Raw genomic sequence first — 14,570 nt, 5'->3', positions numbered from 1 at the left:
TCGCGCAGACCACAAGATGTAACGCTATTCGAATGAAAAATTGCTCCTCGTCGTCATAAATCATCAGACGTCAAAGTTTAACTTGTTATAGAAACTCAGATCAGACGCTCTCTATTTGATATCTTAGCATCCTGTCAGTATGATCAAATATGGATAACGGTTTATAATTATATCCTTACTAAACATGATGAATAACATATAGTTCAACAGATTATTACATAATATTTTTGGTTCTGTTAGAGATTTTATAAGATATTTTTATTTTGAAATACAGCCATAAATAAATTTAGGGAAAAATTAAGAAAAAAATATGATTAAGTGGAAATTTATACTCTTTCTGCTACATAAAGCTTTTACTCCGAGAAATCAGATTTACACATTAAAAAATATTTGTCCTAACACAAGTTGCTGCTTCTCGAAGAGAATTAAAATTAAATATTTTCTCTCTCTCTCTCTCTCTCCAGCACACACATATATATACATTTGATATGATCAACAAGCTTTAAGATACTGTTAATTTGATAGAAGAGTCTCGTATAATAAAATGGAAAAAGTTGCGGCCGTGATAAAGTTTTAAACTATCAAAGTAAAGTTTTTTCCAAGAACTTCTTGGATGACCTTACAAATTAGCAGACTAATATATGTGCGAGGACTTTTTTAATAAGTATAAAAAATGTTTGATTTTTTAATATCCCTTCTTTTCTTGCTCTTTTTTTAAAATTTGTTTTAATTTAATACTTTTGTTTCGCGTCTTGAACAATACATGTATAATATAGCAATTTTTGTATGCGAAAAATGTGACAATTTTAATATTGCAAATATTACACATATGTGTATATATAAAAAAAAAATATATATATATTTTATTATTTATTAATATTAAATTATACATGCTAATAATAAATATAACATAAAAGCCTGTCCAAAAAATTATTTCTTTGTTAGAAAAAATTTGATGGAAAAACTATGGAAGAAAGGAGCAGCTATTCCCATTAAATCACCTCGCTTAGACAAGTTTTTGGGATAAAAGCAACCCTCTTAAAGCCTGTTACGACGATTTTCTTGCTCACTCTCGTAATCCCAATATTTTATATTACAATTGTGGGTGGAAGAAGGATGATTGATGTTATGATTAACGTAGTGGAATTTATTAGATTTGTCCTTAATTTAGACCGCACATAAAGGGAGAAAAGATCCCTAAAGAAATATATCCCTGGTAGAGAAAAAACATAAAATATATATATATATATATATATATTTTATGTGTATATATATATATATATATATTATATATATATATATACACACGCGCGAAAATACTCGTCATCATAATTTTTGCAGATAAGAATAATAAAAACAGCAATAATTAATAATAAATTCGAGACGCTTAAAACGCTAAAGTTACAGAAATGTTCAATTGTGTAAATATAAATTACAAGACGGACCTGCGGTTTCTGATTAACCTGCGGCTTAAAATATTCAGGAAAAATAAAAAAAACGGGAAAACGTCGAAGCATTTATTAAAGCAGCGAAAACTGCTTGGTAAAAATGTAATAAAATGTTACAAAAATTCTCGAACGTGAATTATAGTTTTTCAGCGGCATATCCTTTCAAACGGGTAATTTTAACGTTGTCTAGGGAGTCTAAATTATCCAAGAAGTAGAAACGTGATAGAAAGTTCTACAATTAAGAGTTATAATTAAAGAGCTAAGTTTGTAATTTTCATTTGCAAAAATCAGATGAAATATTTGGAAAGGACTTCATACTTTGCCATCATTTATTTTAATTATCATGATGTTATAAATTTGAATTGAACTATATCATACTGGAGAGTAATTATCGATGAGTCAATTATCGACTTAGTTACGATAGTTAAAAATTGAGCACTTTATCGATAAGGGAACGCTCTTGGACTTGCAATAAATGAATCGTTCCAGGAAAAAAAAAAAAAAAAAAAAAAAAGTAATCGAAGACTTGAAAGAGAAACTAAATGCTAGAAATAGAAAAATGAATAATTAATAGCTAAACTTAATAGAAATAAATAATTAATATATGAAAAAATATAAGTTATATGCAAAAAGATGTTATTTTTCTTAGTATTATTATGTTGACACAATTTAAACTTTATTTCGATTCTTGTTTGAATTATCTTACAAGAAAATACAAATTTTATCATTAAATGATATAAATGAACAAATACCCATATATGTGTATATACCATATATATACCAATATATATCCATTACACAAGCGATTTAGTTTTCTGGGCTTTTTCCCATTTGGCGAAATTAACGAAAGGGCGGAATAAAAAAGCACAGGGATGGAAGAAGGTCGGAAGGGCACCCTTCGTATTTTTATTACTGTCGTATCCCTGCTACCGTTACGGGTTGGGATATCCACACCCTAGCATTCAGCCTACTGCAAATTTGCCCTGTGACGTATTGTAACGGGTGGTATAAGAACAATGGAGGTACGCCAAATGGAAGCAAGCATCTGACGAAGATGGTGTTGGCGAGTTCGGCTTTTACTTCTGCACGCGACTTGTAACACAAGCGCGCGGTGATTGTTGCACGTGTGTATCCGCCATGTGGCATTTCTCCCTTTGTCAGAGAGATCGCGTTTAATTTTCGCGCAATTTGATACGCCGTTTCGTAAACGTAATACGACACAGTGTGATAGTACAATACGATTTAATGCACGATATAACGCTATCGATTAATCGCTAATATAATGGCGAAATATAAAAAATAAGGAATTTTTATTTATTTAATAATTTATTTAATTGTTAAAATTTCTATAATAATTTTGATTTATTTCTAGCTTATGAAATTAATCACATTTGTAATTGTACATTGTAAATCTTTATATTGCAATTTTTAATATTCCGTATATCTAGAAAATACGGAGTAAAATTGAAATCGCTGTAAATTAGAATATATTTCAGCTATATCACATATTTATATATCGCATACAGAGAGATTGCGCATTCTTTGACATATAAAGTGCATTAATGCAGTACATGTTCTTCAAACAAAATATTAAATTATTGGCAAACAAAATATTAAATTATTGGCAAATATTAATTTCGCATTATATTAAATTATGCCGTTAAGAGCTGCGAAAGAAATTTGTAAATAATTAGTAATTCAGAGAATTATCAATATGAATTATACATTTAGAGGAACAGGTTGATGCGATTTATTGAATAACGCGGTCTCTGCGATGCGTTGCAGTAACAAAATTTCGACGTTGGCGTTATTACTTTTGGATAGGCGGGTAATATAGCGTTATGACTGTGCGTGAAATGGGACTCCCGTGTCAAAGTTTGTTTGAGTTGGAATCCCGTGAAATTTCATGGGCCAAAATTAACCGAACGGATCCTGGTGTAGTATCATTTTGTGAAGGACCAATGTGTAATTTTGTCAACGAGAGAGCTTCCATAGCTATACTTTCCATGATTTTATTAATACAAAATCATATAACATATATGTATTGCACGTAGATTTTTTTTTTATTTTAAATAAATGATGAATCATGTCACATAGTATAGTAAAAAAATAATTATAACAAAAAATACATAAATTTATCTCATAACAAAATAATATATTTCTAGTGTTTAATGAAGAAAAAAAACATTAGGATAATTTATTCGAAATATTATTTATAATAACGAAACATGATCTTATATACTGTTATTTCGATTAATATAGTTTGAAGCCTTTAATTAATATTGTTTACGGAATAATAAATAAAATAAAATTATCGCAATAAAAATTTCTTATAATAGATTTACGCAAAGAAACACTGAAAGGAGTGAAAAAAATATTGTCGATATTATGTTTAATTATTAATTTAATACGCAAATAATTTTACTTTTGTCAATTTTAACTTTGTCATTTAGTTACCTAACACAATGGATCTGTTCTATTCAGGAATTTCGTGATCATCGCACGTTATTCGTGGTCATCGCAAATAGCAGACACAGGTTATTCTGTTTAACAAATAAACTGACAATCTGATTATCTCGGTTCGATTAAATCAACGAACTACATCTGCGTCCGCATAATTTACGGCAACGTATCTGGCGTTTTCAATTCACCCCCTTTCGCGAGGGACGATTATCGCCTAGGCCTGTTCTGAATCGGAGATTTTATTTGCCTTTGAACGATATTATTTGTTTAGCCACGATTATGCGGCTAATTACACGCAGATGGATTAAATTATCACGCCCGAACGGTAATCGAAGCGATGCCGGAACACAAAGATCGGTTTGACTCGTCCGTATATGTGCGCCATCGTCGTTATGGAAATGAGTCGCGACTAATCACAACCATTGCCAATGGCTACGACATCGACGATTGTTAATCAGTCAAACGCGGGCGCCGAGCAGTTTGCGCAGGACGCTAATGAGAACGTAATAACTCGTACGCAAATCCCAAAATTATCTATTCAATAAATTGTCGAACGTGAGTTTCTACTTACCTGTCATATTCTGCTCCGTTGATTATTATTTATTAATTCGAGCGTTATTGCTTGATATCATTTCGAAGTTAGTCTATCCGCGAAACATGATCATGTTTATTCTTCCAAATCGACGGGTATGCTTATTTAATACCGATTTGTATGCAGAGCAAATTTATTTGGATTTTACCATACCGCTTTTGAGCAAAATGTTATATTATGAATTAAATCGCAAACAAGTTTGTTTGTGTTGTACGATTGATTGATATTGCAACTTCTAATTAGAAATGTGCGCGGCAATTTTGCATAATACATAATCAGCATAATAATGAAAACAGCGTAAACTGTATTCAGTATTTCATAAGCGTATATTCATTATTTGATATTTTATTATAACTTTTTTACTTTTATTTCGTGATATGCAATTAAAATTTATGTAGAGTATTGTAGAGTAAAATATGCATTAATAAAAATATTTTAACAGCGCGAATATATTATAGCATTGAAAAATAATCGAGAACATGAAAATAAGAATAATTTTTTACATATTGCATTGACGAATATAAACAGAATACTAAATATATAGTATTATGAAATATACGCACAAAATATTCCATGGGGACGACGCCCTTTTCAAACGCGATGCGAATAAAATCGGTAGAGGTCTTTTCGTCCCCATAAATATTCAAAGCAGGATAATATTTGCCCGAGCACGTTTAATGTAAAGTGCAGGTAAACATGCAGCTTTTGTAAAACAATAACGTTTAGTCGTGAACTGTCAGTGCACTATCGCTGCGAGGGGAAATACAGGCCTTCTTTAAAAAAGAAATGTAAAGATGGAAGTGGAGAAAAAATATGTCGGCATATTTAAAAAAAGCCGCGTATTTTAAAAAGATATTTATCTTGAGGATTGAAGTACAAAGTGCTCTGGCTTTTACAGTCATTAAAAGATCCTTGTTGAATATTTAATGAACATACATTACGCAACGCCGCATCACAGTATTGATGTTTAATTGATGTAACAACTGAATGCATACTGAAAACTCAAGAATTAAAAGGCAAAAGGGATCTTAGTGTGTTTAATTCAAATTTTTTATTTTTTTGTTGCGGACAAATATATATCATGGCAAATTAATTGTAACAAAAAATACATCATGATGAAACCTAATATGTAAAAATAAGACTCTTTTCGCGAAAGAGGAGAAAATTCTGGAAATATCAATTTATTGTAATAGATTTTCGATAATATCGAAATAGACTGGCATTTAACTAATAGCAGACAGGATATTGCTATCGAGTCGATTAATTTTATAAAAATTCGATATTTTATTTAAGAATTTTCACCTCGTTTTTTTTTTAAAATGCCGTCGCATTTAAAATAATGTGCAATAATAATGCACTAATTACACGAGCCTTCACTATCGTATTTAAAATATGCGATTATAAGAAAATAATTTTTTTTTTTAAACGTCATCATTCTTTAACAAAGTAATGTGTCAGAATATCGTATTATCGAAATTATTATCGAACGCTTATTTTTTGTTTCATACGGCATTCGACATATTTACTGAAGTTCTATTTTCTTTTTATGTTGCAGGTGGGTTTTGAATCTTATAGGTAATATGAAGAACATGTTACAATTGAACCGAATCGTCAAGAAGTAAGTGGGATAAAAGACTTCCGGCAGTCAAACTTGTCTTTTATATTGCAAGTATTCGATTTACGTAACTGGAGTTTGCAGATGAAATCTTTGCAACGATCTTCGAATCTTAAAAAAAAAGAAAAAAAAAGAGAGAGCAATTAAAAAAAGTGGAATAATTTATTTAATTCCATCGAAAAATATTCCGATATGAAACGGCGCCCTATTTTTAATGAACGTTATATAATTGATCGAAAAGAGAGATAATCTATATAAATAATTTTTAAGCGACAAACAAGAACAATGGCTAAATTATTTATAGGAATCGTTTAAGGCTTATTATCGGTACACTTAATGAAAAGTTAATTATCGATTACGCGCGTAATAAAAAATGATCCTCTTTTTATCTTGTATGGAAATTTTGGCTATTACGCGCAGAGTTGAATTTTAACATGCATTTTTACTTTAATTTAAGTGGACTTTGTGTACTGTCACCAATTCTGCGCACGTGCTTAAAATTATAAACTGCAATTTGCTATCCAAAATGTAAGCCACACCAAGTGTGACTAACCAAGCTTATCAAGAAAGCGTATCCATTTTATGTAAATACATATCACAATTTTATTTTATACTCCATAAATAATAATTTAGAAATTTTTTTAAATAGCTTTTAAATAGATATATTAATTAGCGCACTTGTTACGAAAAATCTTATAAGAGACTTTTATTTTTTATTTATATAAAAGTAATTCTTTTAAATGTTTAAATGTCGTGTGTGTGTGTGTTATTTACGACACTACTTTATGAAGAATTATCGTTGCAACAGTATCGCTAAATATTTGTACCGAATAAAAGAAGATGCAAAGAAAAAGCTAAAGCTTTTTAGAAAGTCAAAGTTGCCAGAAATATGCTTTTGCTTTTATAAAAAAATGTTTCCCTGGAGTAGACATAGCACGCAATGCACTCTTGCTCGGCACTATTTATGAAATTATATTAAGATAGTTATATATATATATAGTAGCATCGCGCAAATAAATGGCGATTTCTAACAATACGGTCGTTCTCAGGGTATAAACGAAGCCGCATAAAGTTGGTCATTTCGATCTGCAGCTAGAAACTCTGTCTCTTCTCTCGCGACAATGCGTTTAATTACAAATTGCAATGAAGCTTGTTATCATGAAATGGCTAAATACATTGTGCAATTTACTTTTTCGTGAAATGTATACTTTATATATATTTATATTGTTTTTATTTAATTAAGAATTCTCTCAAGACGTACTTTAAAGGAATGAGGGATATAAATATTATCTTATTATCTACTTGCGATTTTAAAATGTGGCACATAAAAATTTTTAGATTTATAATTCACGAGTATCAATTGCTCAATATTTTCCTTCGGAAAAAGAGCTGCACCCTATGATAAAAAAATCCATAAATAGAAGCAATCGCGAGTGTGTCTTTTCGCATTACTCAAAGCGAATACTATATTTTGTCAAGGCTACAGGCATTGAAAAATCGCGCGTTTCGTATCGTTATCTTAGTGATACCCTGTTTGGCATGTAAATAGATCATTGGGGTGCGTAGCGCGAGAACGAAAGTAGATGCAGACGTTGAGCAATATCGAGAGAAAACGACGATTGCCGGCTCGCGCCCTCCGGCATACACCCTCGCTCTCGTAAATCCTAGGCCGGTTTTACGGCCGCGTGTTTACGGTGTTCGGCACGAACAAAGAGCCGACTACGACGGCGACGACGACGTTCGTTCACGGCGCGGTAGCAGCAGCGTTGCGCTTTGCACGGCTCCATAAAGCATTGTCAGCGGCAAGATCCCGGTCTTGACTAAAGTGAATATGTCGCTGACAAGGATGTATGGTCGTTTTATAGTCGATGAAGGCAAGGAACGGGATCCACCACATGCTAGTCACGGACTCCACGTAGTTCGCGCGATTTTTCATCGCGAGCTGCACTTGAATTATAGTTGCTTACCGATGTATCGTAGTCAGTTTATTTACCTTGCTAGTCGCGCGCGGAGATGAAAATTAAAAAGTAAATGCGAGCCTTAACTGAAATAAAGCCTGGCGAAGAAATATTAGTGTAAGTAGCGATAACGTAAGATTTTTTTATATATTTTTACACACAATGCTCTTTGTTGATTTCGACGATTTCTTTCTTTCACCTTTCTCGCTTCTTTTATTCATATTCATGAATTAAGAGCGCGTGCTGTTCTTCCACGAAGGTACGTTTCTTGTAAATTTTCAATGAACCGCGTCTGAGCTCAGGCAGTTTCCGAGGGATTTCGATGTTTCGCTGTACACCAGATTGCATTTTTCATGTGCTTTAGAATACATATAGGTGCGGGAGCCGTGCGTCGGGGTTGACAAGTGGTTCTTGCGCACTGTCTGTCACGTGGAAGTGTGTCCGAAACGACATCGTTCTAAGAGAAAGGGCGACACTTTACGTGGAACGTCCACCGTACTCGGAAAGGAAAGACACTTTGCTCATCTTGTCTCGCAAGTGTGACAAGGGCCGTGTCAAATGCCCTTCTTCTCAATTCCGTCTACGTCGAAGCGAACGATAAACGTTGTCCCTCGCTTAAGACTCGACGGAGAGTTTATTCAATTTACCCTTCCGTATTCGACACATCTTCGCTTTTAGTTCGTCAACTTCGTATATTTTTTTTAACGATTCCCCTAAACGTGCGTTATTAGATGAGCGAGATGATGACAAACTTTTATTTCTTGGCCGATCGATTTTTTATAAAGTTAAGATCCTCTATTGTGTTGTTGTTTATTGTAAAAACGAGAACGTAATAATACGAAAATTTATGAGGGTACCCAGAAGCCCGATGCGGAACAAAAGGTGAATTTTTCAGTTAGCTTCAACTTTAATACAGACTTGGACATTATTTCAGCAGTAGTTTAATTTCAGACTCTGCCAAGAGTTGCCAAGCTCTTTAATTTTGTACGAATAATCGATTACGAAAATTCCTTCGTACTTACGAAGGACAGTCTATATATCACGACTATGTACAGACAGATCTTTATTCTCTATGGAAATAATATTACTTCGCTTACAAAAAATTGCAAGAACGTCGGTAGCATTGTGTATCTCAGCGGAATATTAATACGATATACTTTGGATTATTGCATTGTTCAAAAATATCAAAATAAATTTTTATATAATTCAACATTTAAAAATTCAACGTATATTTCTTTCAACTGTTTATAAAACTTTAAATTGACGTGGTATACATGTATCATATAATATATTATATATATCAATTATTACGAATTACGGTTATCGCATCATGCGAAACATCTACAATCCGTTAAAAGTAAACGGATTAAAGAATTCATTCCGCAATAAACCGACTAGCGTTCGCGTTATATTCGATTCGCATCGCTGCAATTATCGCGAATTTCATAATCTGGATAATCGCGTATCGATAACTTGGACCCTGTTGCATAGTTCTGCAAGCTTTTATGTCCGCTTCGTTTCAACATACATAGTTGACCGGCGTTTTAACACGAGGTGAAGCGACATCGGATATATATGTGTACCATCCGAGCGATGTTGCAACAACTATGATCTCCGAAATTGCTTACCTTGTGAATTCGGTTGTCGCGTGTCGCTCGACACACACTGTTGTGCGATTGATTCGCTCGACATATTAAAAGAAAAAAAAAAGAGAGAGAGAGAGAGAGAGAAATATATAGAAGAGAAGAAAAGATGACCAGTCGATTTGTTACCATTGGCGCGAGTCGAAATCGCGTTTCATTCAATTGGCACTGCGAGCGAGCTGAATCTGATAGAACGTCTACGGGAATGAAATCTGATTCTACATGAGCGATATTTTTGCGGATCAGGCAAATGACGCCCAACGAATATCCACACAATCTCGTTCCGGGAGATTTAAGATTGATTTCGGATGCGTCAGAGTGAATCTCTCATTGATAGGATATGCACGACGCTTGGGACATTCAGCGTAACAATTTTAAGTTCCGATTTGCCGCCCGTATAATTGCGAATCCAGAATTTGCAATTTAAATGCACATATCTTGCCGCATCTCTCGCCTACTATCGTTCGTTACATAAATCATTTATTATGTCAATCGTACATAACTGAAACTTATCGCTTACATCTCTGTCAAATCAACTTCTTCGCTTTAAATGCTTAAAAAATGAGTCTTTAATTATTTTTAATTGCTAAGAAAGAGAGAGGAATATCTTTAAATAATAATTTCTGACATATATTTGACAGAAATATGAAATTCTATTTATTTCATCTTTTAAGACAGAATAAAAGGAAATTTCTGTTTTCCATTTCATTCGTATCCTATCGCTCTCTCGGACTCTCTTTTTATGTCAGTTTCTTTCGAGGACGTTGGCATTCCTTATCAACTCTTCCACAATGTCGGCGAGAATGATAATCGAAATCGACTTTTTAATTACCTATCTTCGCGTTCCAGTTTTGTACTTTTCGTGGAATTTCCTTTTCACGGTGCAGCCGGGAACATTGTCGGACTCTCATTGTCACCGACAATAAATCTCACGGCTGTCACGGCATAGAATTTTTCGGGCAATCCTCAAAATCTCATTACTCCATCTCTTTTGTTCCGATCCGCGTGTTCGATCGGGTCATTCCCGATTCTTAGGAACGGCTGCAAAGATATTCGACAAACATATTTCATATAGAAAAATATTTTTTCGTCGCTTCTTTCGATAATCGTGTGATACCATAAGAAACAATGTAATAAAGTATGACTAAAATTATTTAAAAAATGACATATATTATAAAATTATAATAAAACAATTGTTTATATGTCTTTATTTCAGTTAGTTACATTTATTACAGTAAAAACCAGAAATCTGCTTATAAATATAATTAAGAAATAAAAAATTGAGAAAAATTATTTTGTCATTAATTTCCATTATGAAAATGAGGGTAATAGAAGCCGAAAAAAAAAAGGTAAGTGTTGATACAAATGATAAGAAAATTATCCTTCGCAGTGAAATTTATTTACATATCAAAATCTATCTCGCGCGACGATAATTGCGATTTACCGCGAATACGAGCGATAATATTGAATGCCATTAGTTCCAGTGCAAAATGCATTCGCATTAATCGATGAAAAAGGTCGGCGGCGATCGTTGCACGATAGTCGCTAATGCTACCATTACTGAATAAACGATAGATTGTTAACAAGCGTGCTAGTCCAATATTATTGCAACATTTTCTCGGAATTCTGCACTCATCGGTACTTTATTTGTATGTTATATGAATTTCTCGCTAAATTAATCCCACATAAAAAGCGACTTTCGTACATTTTTCTTTATCATGACATGAGATTAACTCTGGTGAAATTCGGATCTAATCGCGCATCGGCAAGAAAACAACTGGTGTATGTATGAAACTACAGGAACTTGCATATCGCGGAAATGATATCGCGGATGCCACTTTTTTCCACCTGTGATGCTTTCTACGATATCACCAGAAATACCGGGCAAACCATAATCGATTTTATATTAACGCCATACGTCGCGTTCCAGGTCTTAACGTTCACCATGCCTCTCTGTGCACAATTTACATAATTTCCGAAATATAACAGCTTTTGCGCAAAACGAGCACATGCCTTTTATGCAAATTACAAAGACGCATCAACCTTTGGCTCTTATTTAAAGAAATATTGCATAATTTAGTAGTAATATCAAATTACATATCACAAACATGTTACATAAATAAATTGCTAACTAACATAAGTTATTATGTAATTAAATATACAATTATAGAATAACCATTTCGATATTAAATTAAATTAATTACATTTCTCTTTTAATGTGAGTTTACTAATTAAATTCCTCAAACTTATTATTTACGTCGATACGCAAAATTTAGTCTGTGAAAGCAGTTATAATTTCCTATACTACGATATGAAATCTCAATATTAGCCTATTTTGTAACTTTTACAACTATAACATATTTTTTTACATAATTACGATTAAAACAATGCATGCGTTGTTTTATAACATCTACGTCAAAAATTAGAGAATAAGCTTGCAGATGGCTCGTTTGCCACGTAAAACAAGCTTCCCTAAAAAAAAAAAAAAAAAAAAAAAAGAGATCATTTTGCTAGTATGCTGATCTTTTAGCGACGTGATCGTGCAAGAAGGACATTACGCGGCGCATTTATCCCATCCCCGCTCTTTCCCATACCTGTCGGGGAAAATTATTCTAAGTGCTGACCCAAGTATTTTGCTTAAGTGAATCACTTGGACCTATAAACATGCCGTGAACGATGAAAAATTCCGCACAGGATATTATGCAAATTGTGTGTCTACGTGGAAGAAGAAGCGTTGTGTCATTAAGTTCAAGTATGACGCTCGACATCGATTTAAAATCGATTATAGCACTCGTTGGAGCTTTCGTACGATACTACGAAAAGTAAACTATCTGCATATCGTTCTTGTTGAAACTTTGACTTTTCTATGTGTGAAATGTTGATTAGATATGAAAATTAAAATTGAGGTTTCGTATTTATTCGAGAACTCTTGGCAAATATTTTTGAACTAGTTTCTCACACAGTTTCTTTGTTCTTCCCATTAAAAAGTTTTGCTACATATTATTTTTAAATAAATTATAGCGAATGTTGATAGAAAGTAGTTTTGATTAATCTATTATTTGTGATTATAAATTGATAGAACGCGAATAAAATTTACTGAATTTGAACTCTTATGGATAGTTGCTTCCAATGCAATTATATTCATGTCATCCGGATACTCGTATCTCTTTTGTCTGTATAATAAATTTTCACTGTTTTAAGTTAGCCAGCAAAAGCAGTAGCTAAATCGGGTTGATTGCTGAGTGACATTAACGAATTAAAGGCTATTGCCGCTGGCAATCAGATAATCTTAACAAAGCCAGCTCCGACTTTTACTTAATGTTATATACGCTCCCCGTTTCTCTTTAATGAAACTAAGCGGAAATAAAATAGTTAAGATAACATCGGATAACATATAATAATAAGATTAAAGTATTTAAAATTGTAATGTTTAGAGCTTTAATTGTTATTTAATTATATTCATTTGATATTTTATTCATTTTCGAGGTTTTAGATTTTTGTAATTCAAATTCTTAGACTTAAAAAAATCGAAAATTTTTGGAATTGCAACTTTTAGAATATCTGAGATCGTGATTCTTGAAATATTATTTTGTTTTGTCTTTTAATTAATAAATCTTGTGATTCATTTATTTTTTGAGGGCATTTTTTCTCTCTCTCTCTCTCTTATTAGAGTTTTGAAATGTTTTAATTTCCTGTATTGAATTCTCAAGAGGGAATCACAGATTGATTGCGAAAAATAATTATACACTACCAGAATATAGGAGTGTATACATGTCCAAAAAAACAAGTGTTTTTTATTACTCTCTAATAGATCTTATTAAAGTCTTATCACAGATTTTTTTTTTTTTTTTCTTCAGAATTAGATTAATTTATTATTTCATTTACACATGCATTTATTTTAATTTATTATTTTAATCTATTCCAATGTAAACATTTTCATTCTTACAAAATACATCTACTTGCTTGTTCGTTCACTCTCGTGCTCGTCGGTTCATCCATACGCCTGGTAAACCCAGTTACAATGCAATTGTTTTAAATCCCGACGGAGTTGGTAACACATACAGTGCTGCTATATTAAAATAATCGATTATTTCGTTCTATCTATCCTGCATTGGCCGCAGACCAAAACGATACTACCCACGAGTTACATCGGCCGATTTCCCAATTAATCCTAGAAGCTGATTTAACGGGTGTACATTTGTTACTGGCATTAGGCGCGCTCATTATTTATTGCGGTTTGATAAATTCTACCACGGTAGCGGGTGTTTAATTTTACACGCGTCCGAGAGCAATAATTAGAGGATGAAAAAGCCCCTATAGACGATCATTCGTGCATATTATCGGAAACTGATAAGCCACCGAAGAATTCCAAAATACGAGCAATATTTTATTGAGTCTCAATAATGCCATTATCGAGAAATTAATTCTGCAAGGTAGCAATTTTACAGTTGCAATTTAAATTGCGTTTGTGGGAATTGTACTTGTATATAATCTATAATTTTATCTATATTTTTCAAGATATTTGAAACTTGTGCATAATTTTTATTCGAGATCCGCTAAGAATATATTAAAATCAAATTAAAATTTAACCGTAACCACAATTACATATGTCTTCAAATTTTAACGTTATTTTGGTTTTATTATGTGTTAATATCATATTGATATTAAAAATTATTAGAATAATGAAATCTATTCATTCTGTCGGTTTAAATATAATTTATGATCTTATGCCCGATATAAATTATGCTATTAAAGCAACTCTATTATCTCGATAATTAGAATGTAATAGTATCGTAATAGTATCGGAAACGTACCTCATGATTAATTAATGTGTTATTAAATCGAAATGCC

General features: G+C 32.5%; 1 protein-coding gene and 1 long non-coding RNA gene across 3 annotated transcripts in view; both read left to right on the top strand.

Moving 5' to 3' along the window:
- The window catches only part of LOC138938912 (uncharacterized), a 77,354-nt gene extending 70,060 nt beyond the window's left edge, over positions 1–7,294 (top strand). The window contains exon 3 of the long non-coding RNA XR_011447773.1: positions 6,059–7,294. This is a non-coding gene — a long non-coding RNA (uncharacterized lncRNA). The remainder of the gene's footprint in view (positions 1–6,058) is intronic.
- The window catches only part of LOC138938911 (furin-like protease 1), a 200,801-nt gene that overhangs the window by 118,079 nt on the left and 68,152 nt on the right, over positions 1–14,570 (top strand). The window lies entirely within an intron of this gene.

This window comes from Polyergus mexicanus, unplaced genomic scaffold (genome assembly GCF_030449975.1).
Source record: "Polyergus mexicanus isolate NDT 795.1 unplaced genomic scaffold, iyPolMexi1.0 SCAF_13, whole genome shotgun sequence".
NCBI classification, from domain to species: Eukaryota; Metazoa; Arthropoda; class Insecta; order Hymenoptera; family Formicidae; genus Polyergus; species Polyergus mexicanus.
The sequence above is the reverse complement of the archived record's forward strand: the minus strand, read 5'-3'. Positions and strand labels throughout refer to the sequence as shown.